General features: G+C 46.0%; 1 protein-coding gene and 1 long non-coding RNA gene across 2 annotated transcripts in view; one reads left to right on the top strand and one right to left on the bottom strand.

Moving 5' to 3' along the window:
* Positions 1–23,882, bottom strand: part of LOC125940785 (uncharacterized) — an 847,616-nt gene that overhangs the window by 53,449 nt on the left and 770,285 nt on the right. The gene's annotated exons all lie outside the window — the stretch shown is intronic.
* LOC125940786 (uncharacterized) overlaps positions 12,018–23,882 on the top strand; it is a 46,945-nt gene continuing 35,080 nt past the window's right edge. The window contains exons 1-4 of the long non-coding RNA XR_007463992.1: positions 12,018–12,121; positions 12,197–12,329; positions 15,670–15,744; positions 15,803–16,023. This is a non-coding gene — a long non-coding RNA (uncharacterized LOC125940786). The remainder of the gene's footprint in view (positions 12,122–12,196; positions 12,330–15,669; positions 15,745–15,802; positions 16,024–23,882) is intronic.

The following is a 23,882-nucleotide window of genomic DNA, read 5'->3' as shown; positions in this document are numbered from 1 at the left end:
CTCCACGGCTACGATTTGTAAATTGCAATATGGTCCGTCAGGTAATTAGTTAAAAACGTAATTAGTAACTTTCTGTTGATTATTCGATTGTGCATTTCAATTTCTTGTGCATGTAATGTCCGCCTTCTAGAGTAGACCAGCTCATGAACTAGAATGGTGCTATCTGCCACAAGCAACCTTTAAAAATTTTCAAAGTGTTCGCTGAAACACCTAGTATATGAAAAGGTTCCAGAAGCTCATCGAGCCGCAGGCAGCCACCTCGCCACAAAGAAAATTAAATCCTCCCGCCTATCACTCATCCTGTCGTAATATTCGACGGAACTTTTCATTTCATTTATTCCATTTATTTTACCCTCAGGGCCAATTGGTATTACAGAGGGGAGTGGGTTGTTATACGAAGAAAATAGTTGAACAAGAAAAAAAATGAACAGTCAGTACAGTTAATTCATACAAATGAAGCTCGTAATTATACAATGCACACAGAAATAAGTAAACAAAAAAAGCAATCAGTACAGTTCGTACAAATAAAGGTCGCAGATATACAATGTTAGCTAATGCATCATGGAACATGCGATTATCGTTAATACTAACAATGTCAGCGGGAAGTTCGTTCCACTCTTTTGACGTAGGAGGCAAAAATGAGTTCAAGAAGGTCTTTGTGTTGCATGATGGAATACCTACTTTGTGATGATGATCGATGCGGCAGGATATGTACTGTGGGCGAAGGAGTAGTTGGTCATGTAGGAAATAATGGTGATACAACTTGTGAAACAGTGTTAAACGAGAAACTTTTCTGCGAGATGCTAAAGAAGGAAGTGCTAGGGAAGTTTTCATGGCGGAGATGCTCGCAGTTCTGTCATAATTAGATAATATAAAACGAACGGAGTTATTCTGGACGAGTTCAATGGAAGTTACTAGATTGTCATAGCTTGGGTCCCACACGGCTGTAGCATATTCCAGTTTAGGGCGTATTAGTGTCTTATAAAGCTGCAACTTTAGGCCACATGGAGCAGTAGAAAAGTTACGACGTAAATAGCCAAGCATGCGGTTAGCATTGTTAATAATGTACTCAACATGTAGCGACCAAGTTAGATTAGTAGTGATGTGAACTCCGAGGTAGTTGTGATATTTAATAGAATCCAAAGGAATGTTATTAATATAATAAAGAGGAAAGCTAGCGGAAGTTCTAGATACACGCATGACTTTGCACTTTTTATCATTTAGGTCCATTAACCATTTTGCTCACCAGTTAGATATAGCGTGAAGGTCACATTGCAATACCTTAGCGTCGTCATCGTTAGTAATTTCTCGAAAAGTAACACAGTCATCAGCAAAGAGATGAATGTTATATGATATAACTCATGAAAGGTCATTAATATAAATGAGAAATAACAGGGGGCCTAAGACAGAACCTTGCGGAACTCGGGAATGAACCTCGCAAAAAGACTGAAGCTGCAAATTAACAGTGGAGGAGGTTCGGCTATACAGAAAAATCCAGACAAACACCTACCCACATCTGGGGCGATGGCATGCCATCTGGCCAACCAGATATGCCAGTCAATGCCCCTGGTGTGGGGGGAGGCCATCCTTGCCCCATGTGACATGGGAGTGCCAATCACGACCCCAAAATTCAAATTCACCCCGTTTAGCACAAAATTCCTTTAGGGAGCCTTGGGCAGCCATCCTCGCCCGGACTGACCTGGAGACTCAATTGAGCCTCCTCGACCAGGCACGGCGTGTGGCGGTGGCCACTGGAGTCCTGGACTAAGGACCCACCCTCCGGCCCCCTTAACCCTATTTTTCCTAAATAAAGTTATTTCTCTCTCTCTCTCTCTCTCGCAAAAAGAAGAAGTATGGCCGTTTGCAGCAACAAATTGTGATCTCTTAGTGAGGAAACATGCAATCCACTTTAAGACGCTACGGTCAAGATTTAGTTGGTGCAGCTTGTAAAGTAACAGTCTATGGCAAACCTTATCAAATGCTTTTGAAAAGTCGTGGAAAATGCAGTCGGCAAGCAATGATTGGTCAAGAATCTGATGTAAGTGATTCGTAAATGATATTAACTGTTTCACATGAGTAAGTTTTCCGGAAGCCATGCTGTGCTGACGTGAAGAATGAATTAGATTCTAAAAAATTGACTAGGTTAGTAAAAATTATGTGCTCGAGCAGTTTACAACAAATACTAGGTAAAGAAATAGGGCGGTAATTAGTTGAGCAGTTTTTATTACCACATTTATGCAGTATAACGACCTTCACAATTTTCCATTGTCTAGGAAGTGTACACATATCCAGCGACTGTTGGAAAATTTTTGTTAGTATAATGGAACTGTAAGAACTAGTATTTTTCAAAAATTTTGTGTTATTACCATCATAGCCAGGAGGAGAATCATTCTTAAGTGCTTCAATCAGTCGTACGACGCCAAGTGGCTCAACAATCACTGGTGACATAGGTAAATAATTGTGTGAGCTCACAGTAGGTAATCCATTATGGCTATCCACAGAAAAGCTACTCCACGCAGCCAGCTGTACGTTCTCCATTGTTTCGAAGAATAACTTTACACAACGAAGATATACCTTATGCTACCAGCAATCCACGAATTAGCCAGCTCGGCGTTCAAACAATGGGTGTATAATTAGTCTCGCTGCAACAAATATATCAGCGTTCAAGAGTATAATTCCTTTAGAAAGGTTTTTTTTTTGTATTTCTGCCCAGATTCTAGCGCGCCTGCTAGGTCAGTCTCTCGCCGAATACTTACGGTTTATCCCGGAGACATTGCAGAATTGTAAACTACGTTGATTGCATGTAAAGAAACTATAGGGAGTGTGTTGAGGAGGTCGGCTAGGAACGATCAGAAGAACGTGGTGAAGAGGCAGTCAGGGGAAGCGAGAAAATGTAGCGTGCTGTCGCTACAACTGAACTGAATTGGAGTGGATTTCACAGAGGGAATGAAAATCATTATGAACGGTTCGTACCATTTCTTTTGATAGCACTACGGCCCGGTGGACTGCAGAAGCCGTGAAAGGCTAGCGGCGCCAGCGATGACGTCGACAGTTCCAAGCCGGGCACTGATGTCTACCAAGTAGCCAGCTGGGCGCTCAAACAATGGGCGCACGAATGTTATAGCTGCAATAAATATATGCGACTTCGAGAGCATAACTTCATTCGTGGAAGCTTTGTTTTTTCCGCACAGATTCTCGTGCGTCTGCTCGGTCATTTTGTCGCCGAATAATTGAGGCTTATCCCGGAGACATTATTTATTCGTAAACTTCGTCGAAAGCATATAAAGAGAATATAGGGTGTGTGTTCAGGAGGTCGGCTAGCAGCGATCACAAGAATGTGGTAAAGAGGGAGTGAGGGGAGCTGAGGAAAGGTTGGGCGCTGTAGCTAGAACAGACCTAATTTAAAGTGGATTGCACAAGTGGTAATGAAAGTCATTGCGGTTGGTTTCTACCATTTTTTTTCTCATAGCACTACGGCACGGAGGACAGCAGAAGTGGTCACGGGCAATGTGCGCGTGCGATGACGCCGGGCTCTGATGCCTATTCCTGTCACCTTTTCGTCACTTCTATAGGCTGTCCGAAACCGTTGACAGATGTTCAAGTGCCATCCGCACGCTAGACTGTAACAGTGACGTCCGATAGCTTTTTACTTTATTTGACAGTCCATTTTTCTTTCTCTTTCTCTGAAGGCTGGAGACAGAAATGCAAGGCGGAGGCAAGGCAAAAGTGACGATATGAGGCGGACGTTTGGCAGCAAGAATTGCGAACGTACATCCTGGCCGGCGCGACCAGACCGTAGTGCGTCTAGTCAAGACATGTCTTCGACGCTACTTTGCATTTAATTTCACTTGATTTTCCTAAGGATGCCATATCGGTAAGGTGATAACACAAATGGATAACAAATTTGAGGTTATAGCACAACTCTCCCCATTCTTAAAAAGGGAATTAATTAAATTATGGGGTTTTACGTGCCAAAACCACGGTCTGATTATGAGGCACGCTTTAGTGGGGCACTTCGGAAATTTGGACCACCTGGGGTTCTGGGGTACACGGGTCTTTTCGTATTTCGCGCCCATCGAAATGCGGCCGCCGTGGCCGGGATTCGATCCCGCGACCTCGTGCTCAGCAGCCCAACACCATAGCGACTGAGCCACCACGGCGGGTTTGAAAAGGGAAATAACAGTTTTCTAAAGGTGTTTATTCGGCAGAGCTTGGAGCAGCGCAACGTCAACGGTCAGCGCAGTAACAGCTTTCAAGCACGAGAGCCGTTGCCGATCAAGAGCGCTCGACCCACTGGCGTTTTGATCCAGTAGCGTTGAACCCACTAGCGTCTCTTCTTCGCTACAATCACCCCCGGGAGCGATAAGGGAGCCGTCCGGCGACCTCACAGTTCGTCACAATGAGCGGGTCGTAGTAAGGCTTTAGACGGTCGACATGGACAATGTCTCGTCCACGGCGGCGCATGTCTGAAGATGGCTCCACTGGTTCTATTACATAGTTCACAGGAGATGCGCGTTCGATGAGACGATAAGGGCCCTCATATTTCGGAACCAGTTTTGATGAGAGGCCAGGGGCAGTCAAAGGGCCTGAGAGCCACACGAGCGCTCCCGGATCGAAGGTGAGCGTTAAAGTGGCGTCACTGCGAGTGCTCCTCTGGCGCTCTTGATCTTCGGTAGTAAATGCCCGAGCGAGGTTGCGGCACTCTTCTGCATGTCTGACCGTGGCAGAGATAGGCACGAACTCGGATGCATCCGGCCGATACGGCAGAATTGTGTCGATGGTGTGCGAAGGGTGCCGACCATACAGTAAGAAATATGGTGAAAAACCAGTGGTGGTCTGCGTAGCGGTGTTATACGCGTAGGTTACGAAGGGTAGGATGGCGTCCCAGTTCGTGTGGTCGGAGGCGACGTACATTGAAAGCATATCACCGAGCGTACGGTTGAAGCGTTCCGTGAGGCCATTCGTTTTGAGGGTGGTACGCCGTAGTTGTGCGATGAACAACGTGGCACTCTTTGAGGATGGCTTCAACTACCTCCGACAGGAAGACGCGTCCGCGATCGCTGAGCAGTTCTTCAGGTGGACCATGCCGCACAATGAATCGGCGAAGCAGGAATGTGGCAACGTCGCGCGCTGTTGCTGCCGGAAGGGCGGCCGTTTCGGCGTATCGTGTGAGGCGATCGACTGCAACAACGGCCAAGCGGTTACCAGCTGATGTCAAAGGAAGTGATCCATACAGATCGATTCCAACGCGACCGAACAGCCGGTTAGGGCAGGGTAGAGGCTGCAGGCCAGCTGGCGAGAGCTGGGGTGAAGATTTCCGGCGCTGGCAGTCGGGGCATGAGCGAACGAACTTCTGAACGTAGTGGTACATTCCTCGCCAGTAGTAGCGTTGTCGGATGCGCTGGTAAGTTTTGAAAAGTCCCGAGTGTGCCCACTGTGGATCAGAGTGGAACGATGCGCAGATTTCCGAACGGAGGCTTCGAGGTACTACTAATAACCACTGGCATCCGTCAGAGGTGTAATTGCGTCGGTGAAGCAGGTCATCGCGAATGGAGGCGCAATGCACGAGAGGTGGGCTGTGATGACGGATCAGCAAGGAAGTCTATGATGGAGGCAATCCAGGGGTCCTTGCGCTGCTCGGAAGCGATGGTCCCAATGTCGATGGAAGAAACGTCAAGCTGGGATAGTGAGAAGCAGGCATTGTCGTCAGGCAAGGGAGAACGTGAGAGGGCGTCAACGTCAGCACGCTGGCGCCCGTTGCGGTAAAGTATGCAGATATCGTAATCCTGCAATCGAAGTGCCCAGCGGGCGAGACGGCCTGAGGGATCCTTCAATGACGACAGCCAGCATAATGCATGGTGGTCCGTGACGACATCAAATTGGCGACCATACAAATAGGGCCGGAACTTAGTAAGCGCCCAGATGATCGCCAGGCATTCTTTTTCCGTGACGGTGTAATTGGTCTCGGCCTTAGTAAGCGTACGGCTTGCATATGCCACAACATATTCAGGAAAGCCTTGTTTGCGTTGCGCTAGGACAGCGCCGAGGCCAACACCGATGGCATCCGTGTGTACCTCAATAGGTACCGTTGGGTCGTAGCGACGCAAAATGGGGGGAGACGTCAGCAAACAACGGAGCTCTGCGAACGCTTCGTCGCACTCGGATGACCACGAATGGAGGGCTCCGTTGCTTCCAAGGAGCTTCGTCAGGGGCGATATGACGGCGGCGAAATTACGAATGAAGCACCTGAAGTAGGAACATAAGCCCACGAAACTGCGGAGTTCTTTGACGGACGTCGGTTTCGGGAATTCGGCGACGGCACGAAGTTTGGCTGGATCGGGGAGGATTCCATCCTTCGAGACGACGTAACCCAGTATCGTGAGCTGCCGCGCTGCAAATCGGCACTTCTTTAGGTTCAGTTGTAGGCCAGCGTTTGTTAGGCACGTCAAAACACGCCGGAGGCGTTGAAGGTGAGTGGTGAAGTCATGGGCAAAAACAACCACGTCGTCTAGGTAACATAAACATGTGTGCCACTTCAAGCCGCGCAGAACTGTGTCCAACATGCGTTCAAAGGTTGCTGGCGCATTACAAAGTCCAAACGGCATGACGTTAAATTCGTATAAGCCGTCGGGTGTGACAAAGGCTGTCTTCGGCCTATCGGCGTCAGCCATGGGCACTTGCCAATAGCCGGAGCGTAAATCTAGAGATGAAAAGAATTCAGCTCCTTGTAGGCTATCGATAGCGTCATCAATTCGCGGTAGCGGGTATACATCTTTGCGAGTGATCTTGTTCAGGCGCCGATAGTCTACACAGAACCGTACAGAGCCATCTTTTTTCGTAACAAGGACGACAGGAGATGCCCAAGGACTGTTTGAGGGTTGGATTACTTCGCGGTGAAGCATTTCGTCGGCTTGCTGACTAATCACACGACGTTCTGCGGCAGAGACGCGATATGGGCGTTGCCGCAATGGCGATTGGGAGCCAGTGTCAATATGATGCGTGACAGCAGACGTCCGGCCCAGGGAAGTTTGCCCAACATCAAAAGAAGAACGAAATTCTTCTAAGATGCGCAGGAGCTGAGAACGCTGAGCTGGGGTGAGACCATTGGCAATAGATGAATCGAACACATCTGTGGCTGTGGGTAAAGGGTCGGACTTAGAGATAGAACCGAGCGTGGTGTAACTGGCTAAGGACGTGTCTTCGGGAGCATCCGTAATTTGTACGGCGTCGATCGCTTCCACATAGCCAAGACATTCGCCTTGAAGCAGCATCACAGGGTATGGCAAGGGGTTACAGACGAAAATAGCAGTAGAGCCCTGTTTCACGTTCACTGTCGCAAAAGGTAGCAGCAGACCTTTTCGATTAAAAATGCGGCCGGATGGAGAAAGTAGTGCGACGGCGTCGGAGAGGCTGCTGCAATGCATAGCGACAATCACTGACCAGTTGGGAGGCACAGTTTATTCATTCAATCATTCATTTGATAATGATGAACACGCTTTGTAAGACACCTTATCACCAGTCGATTGAGTGGCCGTCTTTGTCGGTCGCGGTAGGTGAAATTAAAGATAATGAAAAACTTACAGGCGGGCATGAGGGCGCGAAACGTACATTTGCGAAGTTAAAGCACTTCAGCTTTGTGAAGTGCTTGCAGTTGCTGAAATGTACGATTTGTGCTTAAGGATGTCACAGAAAAACGTATAAAATAACCAAGGGCTCACAATACAACGACGACAAGAACTAGTTTGTCAGTGACAATCTAATTCCATTGAAGTTGCGCTGATGCCTTACGATTGTCATGGTTCGATAAGCCTATCAGTTAGATTCTGCAGCGATTCAATGGCGCTTATGAGGTATTTTTTGTTAGTGTCCCAGAGGGTTGATTGGTGAGCATTTTAGGTCGTCACTGAAACGAGTTTTTAACAAAGCAACATGCGATAAGGGGAGCTACACAAATGTCACTACTAAAACCCCAAAATTCTGTTTGCGCATTAGATGACGGTAATTATATGCGAGGACCAGTCGAAATTGGAATAGACCATTGCTATCACGTACTTGTAAGAGTTAGCGGCTTCAAGGGGCGTATCTGCGACGGAAAAAAAAAGAGACGATTGCCATGTTGAGCCTTCTGCGACCATCGCGTCCTGCACTCGTTATCATAGGAGGCAGAGCCTAATCACCGACCGCAGCACTAAGACTTCAGACGACTGCAAATAGATTACAAGCGAGGAAGAAAGGCCGAACTGAGCTGTGGAGCTTTAGTCTGCTACTCCGCGTTTGGAAGAGGAAATAGGAGTGAAAGTATTGGGATGGGTGATGATGATGTTTAGAGGAGTGAATCACTACTTGCAACAAACGACACTAAGTTCTCGCGCGAGCGTACGTGTGTCAAGGAGCTAAATGAACGTAAAAAAAAGCTATTTCCATTCAGTATATGTCGATTCGACGCACTTTAAGAGATGTTTGAACGGAAGACGAATATAGGAGGAACGGCGAGTATCGACAAGAGACTTGCAGTAGATTCCGGCGACAAATGCGCCCAACAATCATCAGCGAAAATGGCGGACCCAGCGGCACCACCGCGATGACACCTTCAGACGCTCTCAACCTCCCCGTCTTTCCGTCTATTCCTCCTTCTTCAGAAGCTGTCGCGTGAGAATGCGTGTGCATACATGTCTTTGCTACTGTGGCAGAAAACTACGTGTGGTGAGGAAATTAGGAAATTTGTAGGTGAATAAAGACAGTAATAATTGGAGATCACAGGGTGAGACCTTTGTCCTGCAGTGGGCATAAAACTAGGCTGATAATGATGGTGGTTACGTAAGAACCCATAATGTGTCATTTAAAATAGCATGGTGTCTATAAGCAGCCGTGCACAGCCCTTAAAAGAAATTTCCTGAAAAAAAAAACACGAAAGTTTCTATGTTTCAGAAAACCTTTAATCACGGTGCATAAAATCTGAAAGTGTTCCAAGAAGCTAACGAGTAAATTTTACGTTATTGCCGGGGGCAGGATGGTGTGTTAAACTGGGAGTTAGAATATGAGGAATATCACACTGTATATTCCAGCTATGGAACTGCATGAAACATACAACAAAAAAATTAATTTATTTAAATGTACTTCTGTGGAAATTCAATGTACTCAGAAGCACTCTTCGAGTGAAATTAAAGTATTTCGTTCTGACACACGATTGCATTGGAGAAAAGATAGCGATGACGATATTTTCATTGTTATCATGTGGAAATAGCCCAGAAACTGTTCAACGCAACTTGAGGTAAAGTGCGAAAGAGCACTCATGTCGACAGAAGAAGACGAAGACACAGTGATACTAACAAGTGATCGTTTACTGGACATGGTTAATACGATTGTACAACGGGAAGAAAACAGAAACAAAGCCACCGTCGCAACATAGATTACTTTTCAGCATAATCATTCATCACAGGCCGCTACCGCAATAAACACGGGATTTATATTTTCGACAGTGAAACAGATGGGCAGCTTACATAATTATTGCTTCTATGTTCATTACGAACACCTCGACAATCTTCCTAGTCACTTGATCCGTGTTTCTGGATATCACTTTTGATCTATCAAACAGGGGTTTACAGACACAGTGCATGCAGTGTGCAGCTAGCTTACCGGTATTTGCCAGACTGCGAACATTGTTACAATGCTCCTGTAAGCGATCATTGGGGCATCTTCCCGTCTATCCAATAAAGTCTTTCCCGCTGGAGAAAAGAACACAGTTCAGCAGGCTTTGTTAGCACGTAGAATTTCCTATCCAGATGTAATAAAGGCGACAGTGCTTTCTTTCGAAGAACTTAGATTTTAAGTTTGTAAGGGAAGTGTGAATTAACGGGGGTTGGAGAATAGTAAAACGCGTCTAGATTACATTATTGCTATAGCGTTTGGCTGGCTCACCGCTGCCTTGTACACCTCACGCTGCTCGATAATTGTGATGGCATCCACGTTATTCCGATTCTTCTATATAATTCCTGATGGTAAAGGTGTTTTTATTAGGCATGGGTATCTAACGAAGAATTCTATTTCTCATCGCAATATTATTCTACAAGCATAGTTATGTTATACAACGCCTTGTTAGTACACCATGATCGTTGATAGGAGGAGCCCTAGCATGCGGTGTACGGAGTGCGTGCATTTTCGCCGATGGAAGAAGCACGGTTTGTCTCGATAGTTGAGACAAAAGGGGCCAACTTTATGATTTGTGTGCTAGGGTCGCGGCTAGGTCGACCACCACCGGGAAAGGATGAGCGAGTGAAGTGGTTCGGGAAGTTAGAACAGGAACTCAAAAGCGAGCAAAGGGAACTGGACGCGGTAGACTGTCTGCTGAGGTTGATGCTGAGGTTCGCCATTCCGCAGAGAAATGGTGGAAAATTCGACGCGAGCACTGGGAACGGGAATGGGTGCGAAGTGGAGAAAGGTTAAAATGTCGACCCGTTTTGATGGTCCCGAAGAAGCGACCAGTGACATGCCAATCGCGGCAGTCGAGACCAATGCGAAGGGTGAGGCTTGCGCAGGGAGACGGAGGGAACACCTCTGAGTTTCCTTGCCTTTTTGGCGGATTCCAATAAGAAGCCTGCACACGCTCGGTTCGGTTTCCTGACTTTCAAAAGATTGATATACCCCACGTGCCTTCCTCAAATTCTTAACAACCACATGTCTTCCATTACTTGAATAAACCTGAGTGGTGTTGAACGGTGCAAGGAATTTAAACAACACATGTATTGATCACCTACAGAAAAATTTCACGCTTCAGCACAGAAGCCATGGCTGCTCCACGGTTCTCGCTGACTAAAGGTGTGGCTTAGTGCGGGCACTAACATGCTGCACTCTAGGTACTAAGGTAAGTGTTCATATGCGGCGTTCAAGAGGTCGCCTTAGTGCCACACGTGTTCTTCACATTGCGGCTCCTTATGTCTTGCAAGAAGTCTAACGCCAATGGTATAACTTAATGTATTACCAAACGTGTTACAGGTTTTGCAGCCTGCCGAACTTTGCGTTTGAATGCCAAAACACGCAATAAAGAAAAAAAGGCGCAGCCGTCGCATCAGGGAAGCGTGCTCGTCTCGCAGCCCAGAGGCCCGGGTTCGATTCCCAACCGGACCAAAATGTAGAAAAATTTTCATTTCAAAGCCACTTATTTACTTTGTTTACAGCAACTTCCCTGAGAAATCTGACGCCAATCGCAGCATCTTTTGCGGCGTCTGCCATTTTTCGTCACGGCGCAGTTTCGCCAAGGTCGCCGCCAACCAAAACACCTAAGGCTTTCGCCTTAATAGACAGTTTTAGTTTAGCGTTAGCGTAATAGCGGGGTTACGGGAAATAGCGTTACCGTTCCGCAAACGAACTTTGCAGAATAATGCGTCACCGATATGGGAATCCGACTTCTTCGTCGAGCTCAGCAGCCCGGTGCCCCAGCCCCTAGGCCACGATCTGACACTTAATTTCCACGTGATGGAGCGAGCCAGTTCTTTGAAACACAGGGCACGTGACCACTTCCTCATCTTCTTTCCTCCTGACATATCCCGCTTTGAGGCGCTGTATTAGACTGCACATGCTCCTCCCCCCCTTACACCCTACACCCCTCCGTCCCATCTTTTGTTGGCGGCGCTACCAGAAAGTACGGCGATTTCCCATTTTTCCAAAGCCAGGCTGCCAGACAAGCGAGTGACGCGCAGTCAATTTACGGCAAAACGACGATGCCAAGCAGACGCAGCATTGCGCTTCACTTCGTTGACTTTGCAGCTGAGCGAGGAGAGCGTCCTAGCGTTACGCGCAGTGGACAAAAGACTTCGCTGCTTCAGCTTGACACCGCGAATTCCAGCCGCTCCCTTTTTTTTTGTACTTTTGCAGAAGCGAGGCTATACAGCGTGTGTAACTCTATACCTGCTCGCCAGAGATTTCCCCACCCGAAAGAGAGAGAGTCGACCGAAACACTCCGGACGCCAGAAAGCTCTCGTGCGATTTCCCTCGCGTCCCAGAAGGGGGCGTCCAAGATAAACGCACCACGCGCTCCGAATCTCGGTCGCGCTCAGCCATTTGCTTCGTGAGGACCTACGTGCGACAACGTGACAGCGTTCCTGAGGCAGCTCGTGCACTGCGGGTACGTTCGAAGCTTCTCTAGTGTGTCCGATGTGGGCGTTTGACTAAAAATTACCTGCTGCTTGTACCGACGCAGGCCTCGTCGCGCTGCTCTTGGTTAACCGTCAAGTTCACCGGAACAAACCACCTCGGTGACAGTCCTCTGGGAAGCCTAATCTGTGCGCCACGAAGCGCGTCTGTTTCGCAGCCGAGGATCCACATCAGCGCACGTGAGTGAATGGCGACTGCGGATGTACCATGCACCTTAGTTTAGGGTTTATTTCGAAGCTTTGTTTCCACTTTTACAGTGGCTGGCCGCGTGTATCTTAGATAAATCTGCGCCAATCTCGGTAATGGTGTAGCACCCTAGGTGGTCGAAATTTACGGAGTCCCCCCCCCCACTACGGCGTGCCTCATACTGAGATCGTGGTTTTGGCACGCACAACCCCAGCATTTTTTTAACGGTCTAGTCGAGTACGTGACCGCGCATGATGCGTCTCAGTGCAAGGGATTTATTACGCCTTCCACAGAGCGCCAATGCTCATTGCAGGGTAAACACGGGTGTCGTCGGGACATTTCTGGTAATTTATTATAGTCGGTTAGGTGAACCATGTCTGTCTAAGTTCTTTGTCTTTGCCTCTTTCTCCGGTTTTCGCGTCACTGTGTATAAAAGGCGCAGCGCAGGATTCATGACGCAGCGATTTTGTGCGAACATCACTTTTGGTGCTAGCCCCAAGGATTTTGGAGAGGAAGTATTAGTGTATATTATTATAATGCTTGTTTAGCCTCCTAATCTTTCTCTCTATTATGTGTTTTCTGTGCTGGCTGTCTCCAGTTATTCAAGATGAAAGCATACCAGCTACCAGAGTTATTCACAATAGAGTACTGCGATTTAGGCACGCGTTAAAGCACCCCTTATAGTCGAAAATAATCCAGCTAGCCACACTAACGCATGCCTTGTAATTAAATTGCGATTTTGCTCCACAATGCCAAAGATTTTTTTCTCTTTATTAGGTTCTGCATCGAGATAATAAAATAATAACGATACTTTAATCCGCAAAGTTACAAAGAAAGCAGTGTATATGTCAGGCCTGCCAAAGCTACATAGGGCTTGAGCGGCAGTACCTGGCAGGCAGCGGAACCAAACAGTTATTGCAATTGACATGCTTTTCACTTTTAAAGAAGTCTATGGAGGGGGACAAAAGGAAGCGAGTAGTTCCCCGGGGGCGACTAGTCACTTTGCCTGAGCCCTTCTTTACCTTTTATTTGGTTTGAGCGCGCAAGGTACTTTGAGAGAATTTATTAAAATATTAAGGAACATAGTAGTCTCGTAATCTCTTGTCATATCTTGTACAACGCCTGGGTACGTGGTAAAGATCCTTAGGCCGCAGACAACGTGCGGGAACGTGCTTTACCTTGAAAATACTACTTTCTCCGAAATGCCAGCACAACAGTCTCCTGTAGTAGTTGATTAAAGTCCGGCATAAATATGGTTTTGAAAACGCCACTTTTGTCATTAAAGATTAAATCACAGCTGATGTTCGTTAGGATAGAACGGAGAATAGAGTTGACCCTAGTCTGCCAGGGAATTGCGCAATTACCATGCAGTGTTATGTTGTACCTTAATACATAATAACACAAGGCATGTACAACAACTTTTCGAACAGAAAGGGGCATATAATACCTCAAACTGTATAGCACACAAGATACTGCACGAAGTCGTTTGCATACATAATCTAAGTGGGAGTTCCAGTAAAGATCATTATCGAAGTACAAACCGAGCTATTTTACAGAAGTCACGTAATCTGAAGGTTTACACAGACATGGAGAACAATTTGAATCGTGTAGCACAAACTGATTATCGATGTCTAGTTTTTTTTCAGACGATTGTGAAAACAAGTTTTGTCTTTGACGTATTAATATTAAGTTAGAGAACCGGTTCATAGCCTTAATCGCCATTGCTTGAGAGGAAGTAATAGCGTGGATAAAGTTGGTTGATTGAACTATAATTGCAGTCACATCTGCCGTTAATTGGATACAATCCAACAGGCACCATACGAATTTTCCGTAAAGCAGTACTGTGAATAAGAACCAGTAACGAAATTTCTTGCTGCCATAAAGCTGTCATCTAACCAAGGTGACGGTGAAAACGCGCAGTAAGACATCAACGATGGCGATAGTCCACTTTATGAATATGAAAGACCAGCAACGCGGTGTGCGTCTTCACCTCAAAGCCAGCACATATTGAGGGTGTCGGTGAAAAGGCGTAGTAAGACCAGCGGCATTTGATACTTTTTCTTATGGTCACAACACTTCCCAGAAAGTTTCATATAGGGACAGAAGGTGGTGGCGCCAGCGGCGCTGGCATGCGTAGAAGGTTTTTTCCCTCTTTTTTATGACACGCAGGACATTAGGCAATATAAGAATAAGAGCTTGGTAGCTCAACCTACCGCCCCGTTCCAAAGGAGACGCTCATAGCATCCATCCATTCAACCATCCATTTGGGGCAAAGTTAAATTTTGACCCAGAGAAAAAAAAGTTAGATGTATACAAAAGATGCTTGGGTGAAAATCATGTATAGCATTCCTGATAAACTCACACGGCTAGGTGACTATTTGTCACCACCACGTTTGATTTTATCAGGTATGTTATGCGTGCTTTTCATTCAAGCATGTGACGCTGCCACGGTGAACTGTGGCCTAGCGGTGACCCGTGAACTTGCAAAGACCCGTGGACAGGTTGCCGCCACGGAATGGGCGGCGGCTCCGGGACTGGCTTAGTTGCTGGAACAGACTGTGATCACGTGAGTGGCAGCAACCCCTGGACCTAAAACCACCCCATAAACTGAGAGTGCCCTCTGGTCAACCGGTGGTTAGGTGACCGGCGGAAGACCAGATGGCGGCTCATGAAGCGCTTGCGCTGTCATTATTGTCGCCGTTGAGTTTTCCCATTGGGCCTCTGCGTCTTAAAGTGTATCTTGTATCCCATTGGCGAAGGTAGTGGCCTTGCCGTCGAGCTTGCACATCTGTACCGTCGCACTTCGAGCAAACGTTTGTCAGCAGTACAAGAAAATTACATGCTTGGTGCCAACTGTCTTTTTATGACGTGTCGCATAATTGTAATGCAAATTGGGCACTTTTGCTAAAAAGTAGCCTCCAGAGCTTGTCGAATCACACTACTACCGATAAATTGTCCACCGAGGCCTCATTTGCAAGAAAAAGCACAGGAATACCTTCAATAATTGAATTTATTACAATAAGTACCCTATTACTTACCAATCGCATGGCCTATTAATATATCGGAAAGTAGAAGGGAATTGGCGCGAACCTCAAGTTTCATGTTTCAACATTTGAAGACCGCCTTGTAAACCGACATATTTGGTCTCAAATGATCCGTTAAACTTACGTGATTACGCAGGCGTCACTGCGAAGCACGGCTCACTGTACAACCCTTGTGTGGCGTAAAAGGGAGGCGTAAAGTGAAGCTGTCGTCGCATTTTTCCCTTTACGCGAATTTATCCTTTTTGATGCGGTGTGCAGCTCCCGATTGGATGCATATTCTCTTCAGCAGCTGGGGCGAGACGGGCGGACTGACAGTGCTTACTTGGCCGGTGGTGACTCTGGAATGGCAGCGACCCACGGAAAGGTAGCATCCTCTCGATTGGCTGCTGCTCAGCGAGTGGACGCGCTAGCCCCGAAATTAGTTGCAGGGCCTGGTCCTCACTGGGTTGCACACCCGGCATTGGCTGTGGTCTTGGGACTGTCTGGGACCTTGAGACTGGTAGGAACTTCTGGACAGACAGCGACCCCTTGAGAGCGAGCCACCCCCGGACGGATGAGGCTCTGGTACGGCGGAGGGCAGAAAACTGGCGTCAACACCATAGGGGCCAATGGCGCCTCCTGAAGCAGCTGTTTGTTGTTGAAGGTGCGTGTTTTCATTCAGATTGTACTTGTTATAACGCCGATTGCAATGCTCTCTTCAACGTGTAGTGGTTTCACTTATCACGTTTACGATTAGTGTTACCATACTTTTTGAAGTGCATTTCTAAAGCGAAATAAGAAATTGGCAAAATTTGCGTTTAATTTTGCGGATGCTTTAGGTAACACAAATTTTAGGCAACACTGGCGTTTTCGAACACTATTATATGCGAGCACGGGCATGTCAGATAATTTTTATCGAAACCACCACATTTCTCTAAGGTCCGTGAGTAAGGCCTAATGAGTAAATTTACCAGTGGTGCACTGGGCTTTTTCTTTAGTATTGCTAAAATTTACTACAGCTGAAATTTGGCATATACACTTATATTGTGAGGTCACAAATTCAGCATGTTTCAAAAGAACGTAAGATATCAGATTTGGTTCGCAGGCAAATGCCCTTGATCCCATGTTATCAGTGAAAGTTGCCAAGTTCTCGGCGCTCCTTGAAACATAGCGAAGTTCTGCTAGACACACAATTTCTGATGATTACGAGACCTTCTTGCAGGTACCTTGGTCTACATGAAGGCTCTTCGCTGTATTGATTTGTCCAAAACACATGTGATACAGAAGTAGTGTGTTCAGGCTTCGCGTGAACGAGTACGCCATCCTACAGTTTTTTTTTATCTTGTGCTTAAGCTGCAGCCTTTGCAATATCATAATAAAGGGAGTAAATGTCCACCAACTGACGCTATTTAGTGAAAGTGCATTATCCGGAGTGTTAAGGCCAACTTGAATAGGTTTCGAAAAAACAGAAACTTGCATTTTGCTTGTGAGCATACCCTCAGGGCAACCATTTCTGCATAAAAATCAGAGTCCACGCGTCCCACAGCAAATTTCGGCCGCTTGCTTGCATGGGCTTCCTGATAAAGAAATTGCGTTATAGAGGGCAATTCTGAAAGAAACTTTCTATCCTAGAAGTCGCTAACATGTCGCCATTTGTTCTGTCCCGTCGTTGCAAAAGTCGGCAGGGACTAAGTTGACAAATTTGTCGCTAAACAGACAAGTAGCTAAATCTAGCGACAAAATCACTAAAATAATAATGCTCCTACGTTAGCATAAAACTGCCTGTCAGGCGTTTCGCATCATTGTCCTGGTCCTCCTTGTACCATGAGACAATCATGTGGGGGATCATTATCAAGTGAAAATATCCCAACATTACAAGGCAAATGCAATGTTGAGGACGGCAGGTAAAAAGCCCTTTGGAGGTTCGACTGGTCCTGACTTCTATACACTTGGCACAGCAGTGCTAAAAAAAAACACAAAACTGGCTTTAAAAAGCCCATAAACAAAGCAATGTAAGGTTTCCAAATCAGTTTTAAGAGATAAGCGATGTGGAAAAATTTTTGAGGGTAGAATGTGTTACAACATTTTACAACTAATCCCTAAGTATAAGAACGTAGAATAGCCTTAAATTTGGGAGGGTTTCTTTTTCCAACATCAATGTCTATACCTGTTAAAAATTTAATAACCTCGGTAAAATATTTTCAAACATGTTTGCTATAATTAGTCCTATGTCTTAAACATTTCATGTTTCTGTGCGGCGGCCGTTGTGGCAGGTACATTGTGATTCAGGTTGGTGATTTCCACTAACGTAAAATGATCTTTCTTTATGCTGAAGCAATACTCCCTTACGAGTATCTGTAAAATTCATGAATTTTCCATATGTTGTACCTATCGAAGACAGGAGCGGTGTGTTCAGTTTTGGATTCATTGGAAATGATACGTAGCGTCCTTTTCGGCATGACCAGTACATTGTTAAAGTCTGATTTCGTACCCCATACTAAATGACCGTACTTGATCTGCAAGGCAAGCAAAGCATTATAAAGCAGTATGATAACAGAAGTGGAGGAATGATTATCTATTGCGGCTTAGCATACCAACTGTGATGCTGCGCTTCAGGAGAATTTAGTCTATGTGGTCATTCCATTGCAAGTTCCTGGAGAAGGTTACACCAAGAAATTTAACTGTATTCACAGCCTCAATATTCTAAGACTCAAACATTATATTGTGATAATGTGGTATTTCTTTACCTTACGTTATGATGAGTACCCGTCTATTATAGACACATTATGTTTTAAAGTTGAGAGCTCGGAATTTCCGTATATTGTGTTCGGTGTGGGTGTTTACCTGAGCGTTTGTGAATCACACAACTGCGCCATTCGTGGCGCGATGCAATTAGTGTGTTTAGTAAGTTTGGTTGCAAGTTTTGATAGATATGAAATACAAAACGAGATGAAATGATGTAGTTATGCTTTTTATCGATCACAGAAGATTCCGCGCTTGTTAATGCAGCCAGGAAATTGGATGATGCTATTGTTAACTCTACTACATCCTCCCATTTGTGTACTTGGTGCTTCTGGCTTTCAAGTGTTAAAAGACAACTTTGGTTAGGGGATTTTGCAGCTGGTTATGGGCCACTCGATATGTACGCAGTCTTGGCTAATAACACATTATTGCATGTAGAACTGTGAACGTGCCTGAATTGACAAACACAATACACGTATGACGAAAGAAATGAAGTTGGCAACGAAACAATTATGCAGAATGTCCACTGCCGCTAAGTAAGCGTATGGATTGTGTCACTTGCTTATCTCCATGCGGCCAGGTGTCATTACAAATTTTATCAAACTTGATCCGACCAGCAAAAACCCTTATCAACTCTGATCGGTGCTTATCAACCTTATCTAACTCGATGCGATCCTTCTGAACCCTTAGGTTTCTATCGAACTTATCGTACCTGATTCGACCTTTATGAACCCTTCGTCGTTATCAACCTTATCTCAAGTAATCGGGCCCTCATCAACCCTTTTTGGTAGTTATCGACCTTATCGTACTTAATTCGACATTTATCAACGCTTAGAGGTGGTTACCAACCTTATCGCAATTAATCGGACCCTTGTGAATCATTATCCGTCCTTATCAGTCTTCTCGAGCTTGATCCGGTCCTTATCAGCTCTTTTTACACCTTCTCAGAACTCATCGGACCATTATAGCCCTTATCACTTTTTAGCGCATCAGCCATCTGCGTCGAACTATTATCAATGGTCATGAGACCTATAAAACCCGTCATCACTCCTTATTATCTTTATCCAATCATTGACTGCTTACCTGTCAGTGATGAGCCTTGCGAAACTATTCGATACCCTGCGAATAATATATGTGAAGTAGAGGTGCTTTTGCTGACGTCATTCGTGTACCACATGCTGACCCGAGCGTGTTTTTTGTTACTTTAATATTTTAGTTAAAACCACACAACAGCAGTCTCCCTTGTACGGGTACAGTAATTTTTCAGTGTAATTGGTGAAGAGCGTTTACGTTGGAGAAGAGCGCCGTTAGAATGCATTTGAGAAAGAGCAAACATCGATACCCTTCAAAAAATGAAGTTTTTAAATGGATTCAGACGATTTCAAGAGTCAGATAAAGCGGATATCACCAGAAGGATTTGAGTGCTCGCGTTACCATTTGACCGTCTGTGGAAGGAAAGCAGCTAGTGACGAGATCAGCAGGTGGATATCAGCAGAAGGAGGTTAGAGTATTGGTTAAGAGAAAGTGGCCGAGATGGGTAAGTCAGCGTAATAGGCATGGATAACTTCACGGGATCAAGTAAACGTAGACACAATGGTAATACATTATATTGACACGTACGCATATCACACAGGTTACTTCCATAGTTGTCACCTCAATGACACGAAGGTTCTGTCAGTGTGGATAAGATCGTCAGTGTCGCTCTACAGCCGGACAAAAGGAACTGGAACATTATATAGTGAGCAAGACATGCTTTTGTGGCGATGTTTTGTCTGCATCGCCATTTTATATACAAGCAGGAATAACGAAGCTGTCGGGGGTCAGGTGCGTAGTGAGGTGCCTTGAATATGGAGAACGTGGAGGCGGCCGAGGCCAGAGCATTTACTGTGCGCCCCATGGGGCCTTGGTCTAACTTTATCAAGTTGAAATGTGGGAGACGTAGGAGAATGGTGATAAACATGCTCGGGGACAGATCCGGTATGCTTGGATAGCATCAGAGTAAGCCCCCACAACTAGCAGTACATGCGGCCGCGACGCTCCTCTATGGGGTTCTATGTAGCGTCATTCGAAGGGTCAGTGTCTTGGCCGGCGTGATGAGGTTCGCATTATGAAGGCGCATAGAAGGGTATGGGGGAGGGAGCAGCGCTTTGAGGTTTGCGCCACGTTACTTTCGGTGCTCAGACTGCTGCGCGCTCGGGCAATACGTTTCATGCCACGGTATGGGGGTGCACGGTGTCGAGGTTTCATGAGATAGGTTACGAGCTTCCTCAGTAACCTGGACTCCTGGTGGCCAGGCTCCTTCCTGCACAAGCTGGACATGTAGGCATGAGGGGGTCTGCATGTGGGATGTTAATGTCACTCGGAGGTTGGGTGGCACAGTGCTTAATTCGAAAGCCCGACGGACACTTTTGGTATTGCTGCATAAAGTAATTGTGTGTTTGCTTTGGTAACGCAGGCAAGTAGCTTGCCTTGACTAGGACGTCAGCGTCAGTGGGGGTTGAGTCTGCTTCGTGATGACGCACGATGTTGACACCTGGGCCGACAACTGCCGTGGTGGTTCTGTGCGTGGTGTGAGTAGCATCGACCTAATATGTCTCCGGTGAGGGAGTTTGGTGGTTCTCAGCTCTGGCGTGACGACGTCCATTGTTATATTCCGGATTTTTATTCCATGTTACGGGAAATATCCAAGTCTTGGAGCTCGTAGCGGAAGATTTAGAGGAATAGCAGGGAGGCGACTGGTGTCATAGCCCCGTTCACGGAGGATTTCGCGGCCTTAATGAAAGGAGGCGAGATGTTGTTTGCCCTGGAGGTGCGCTTGCAGCTTATCGTAGAGCGTGCTATGGAGTGCAGCCACTCGAAGGCAAGTGGTCATGGCAGAGCGGGGTACTCTCATTTCACTGCGGCGGAACTTTCGAAGTGCTATTTCGAGGAGGCGGCATTCTGTACTTCTGATGGTGACGTAAGGGAGGCCGCACATGATGCGTGAATAGATGGTAGCTTTCACTATTTTGTTGGGTTCTAGTTCATGGAGACCTCAACACCTTTTCGTGATAGCAGTGATCATGTAGGGGACCTGACTGATTTGTGTTAGTGTGCGCCAAAGTTGTTCGCAGTTGCCACCGCCTTGTTGCTACCTAAATCCGACAAGAATGACTTTACGGGGGAGATGAGTATTGACCGCCAAATTGCCAAATTAAGCTCGATCAGGCGCCAATAGGCTTTGCCTTTGCTGGTGTGGGTATTAGGGAGTGTAATGTACTCCCATTCTTCCTGAGAGCATGCAACTCCAAATGTGCGAGTTTATGAATCAATGACATCCAGAGCAGCTTGTACGGACTTCACCCGGACTTGGTGTAACGCACCAAAGCGAGATGTCATTGGCATATATGGTATGTGTTTCGAAGAAGGAATAAGCGTTTTATAGGTTTCATAGTGAGACTGAAAAACATTGGAGAAAAGACACAGCTTGGAAGGTTCCTCACTAGATGCGATAGACTTCGGACGACTGGCTGTCCTGTTCTATGAAGCGAATGGCACGGTCTCTGAGAAAGTCACTGACGTACGAGACTATGCGCATACCAGACTTCTGTAGACGACGTTTTTTAGGGTGGGGTGCACGTCATCGAAATGATGAACGTCGTCGAAAGACTTCTTCACGTCGACACCGACAATTGTGCGGAGTTGGGCACTAATTGCATGGGTATAAACCCTTTCGTAAATAAGCAGTGCAACGTTCTGAGTGCGAACGTGCTTCCGGAAGTTGATCAGCGAGATTGATTGAAAAACAGTAAATTTGATTCAGAGAACACAAGAAAAGAAACAAGCATTAAAATAGGACCAAATATTTCAGAAATAAAAATGTAAAATAAGTCAGAGCGTGGCAGCTTGCAAACATTGCCCCAGCTGGATTCTTTGGGTAAAGCCGTATAGAAGCAAATATTTTTAACAACGAGATGCCTGGCTACTACAGGAAGAACTCTGGAAACAAAACAGCTGATTGCAACAGGATGAAAACACATCCAGCCAGAAGAAAAAAATGTGGTTGATCCCTCTTATATAGGAATCGGTATAGAACACGAAAGTGAAACGTGTCTTCACAGAAGTAGTGTAATGTTTATTGCACATTGATATATAATGTCTATTGGTGTTTTGTGGCTAAAGCGCCCTTAGGCGTTGATGCACCCACGCTGACGCCTGGTGGCACGTCTCCTCCATCACGACTACCAACGTCGATGACCATGAGCAACCGTCGTGCATATGGAAGCTGCACTACGCTGCACACGCTAGCACAACGCGAAAGACGAAGCACGTAACTGACACACTAATACAACGCGCAAGACAAAGCACGTAACTGAATCGTCACCGAGTCAAATCAGCGCGTACAGCGCGTCGTAATTGCAGCCTCCGCGATCAGCTTCAGAAACATTTTCAGAGCTAATTGCGGAGGCCACGCTCCGCTGTGCTGAGTACGGTGAACGCCACCTAGGTGGCGTTGGTAGTGCTTCTTGATGCCAGCGTCCCTTCGAATGCTGGCATCGAGGCGTCGTAGTGCTGAGACCACGGAAGCGTTCACTGTCGGTGCGCGTTAGTGTCATAATGCAGTACTTCTCTTTTCTGCTCGTAGGCGGCGGCACCACCCCGAGCAAGAGCGCGGGTACACGGAGGAGTGTTAGATATATAAGGCGCGTCTGTGTAGCTCTCTGCAAATGCGTTTGTGGCGCAATGGGTTAAACGCTCGGCGATCTATCGTCGCGGACCGAGAGGTCGTGGGTTCGATTTCCGAATTTTGCATGTTTGTGGAACTTTTTCTTCTGGTTTCTTTCTTTGTATTATGTTCGTGTACATTGCAAGAACGTCATATCCGTGACGGAAATACGTCAGTGAAGTCTTGGTGGACCCCGGCATAAAAAACTTTCGTGTTAAAACAAATTAACACTCCATTGAGTATCTGTATGAGATTTGAATGCAAAGCATTCTGACTTCCTAATTGGTTACGCCCATGATACATGATGTCAGACATTGCTACATCTCCTTCACAACTTTACCTTAATCCACGTTGCTCTAACTTTTACCTACCTTAATCCACTTTTATCCACCTTAGTCTACCTTGCTCTAATTTGTACTAACTTCAATCCCCTTGAATTCACCTTACTTCGATTTAATCCACCATTATTCACCTTGTTCTGATTTGGATCAACCTCAATCTACATTATTACACTTTAATCCATCCTATTCCATCTTGTTCTAATTTGTACCAACGTTAATCTACCTTCTTCGTTAGTTACTTAACAGCGCAACACAAAACACGGACCATAGGAAGGAAAAAATGACAACGCGGCGCTTACTCTCAACTGACATTTTCTTGAAGAATGGTATAACATATATAGGTGCCAAAATCAAATATTCATGACATGCGCGAGACACAGAGATACGTCAAGTCAGCTATGATGAACTTGCACATAATCAAGATGAGAAATGTAACGAAACTCCTTGCCGTGAAGAACGATAGACGGTTCGCTGATACATGTCTTGTCCGTAATCTGTAATCTGTAAGCCTCAGAGATTTCTCTTGTCAATTGGCTCGCGTGTTTAAAGGTGACGTTAGTTTTCTTTAAAAAAATGGGGCGACAATCGCACGGCTTGCAAAGCACCGGAAGATGAATTAGCACAACCTCTTGAAGAGACAGCTCTTGCTCCCCGAGTCGAACATTCACACATTGTATCGTTTGTCTCACGTACTCTCTAACACAAGATAACGGAATGGCATACACAACTTGCTCG

This window comes from Dermacentor silvarum, chromosome 10, assembly GCF_013339745.2.
Source record: "Dermacentor silvarum isolate Dsil-2018 chromosome 10, BIME_Dsil_1.4, whole genome shotgun sequence".
NCBI classification, from domain to species: Eukaryota; Metazoa; Arthropoda; class Arachnida; order Ixodida; family Ixodidae; genus Dermacentor; species Dermacentor silvarum.
This window is presented reverse-complemented; position numbering and strand designations above follow the sequence as displayed.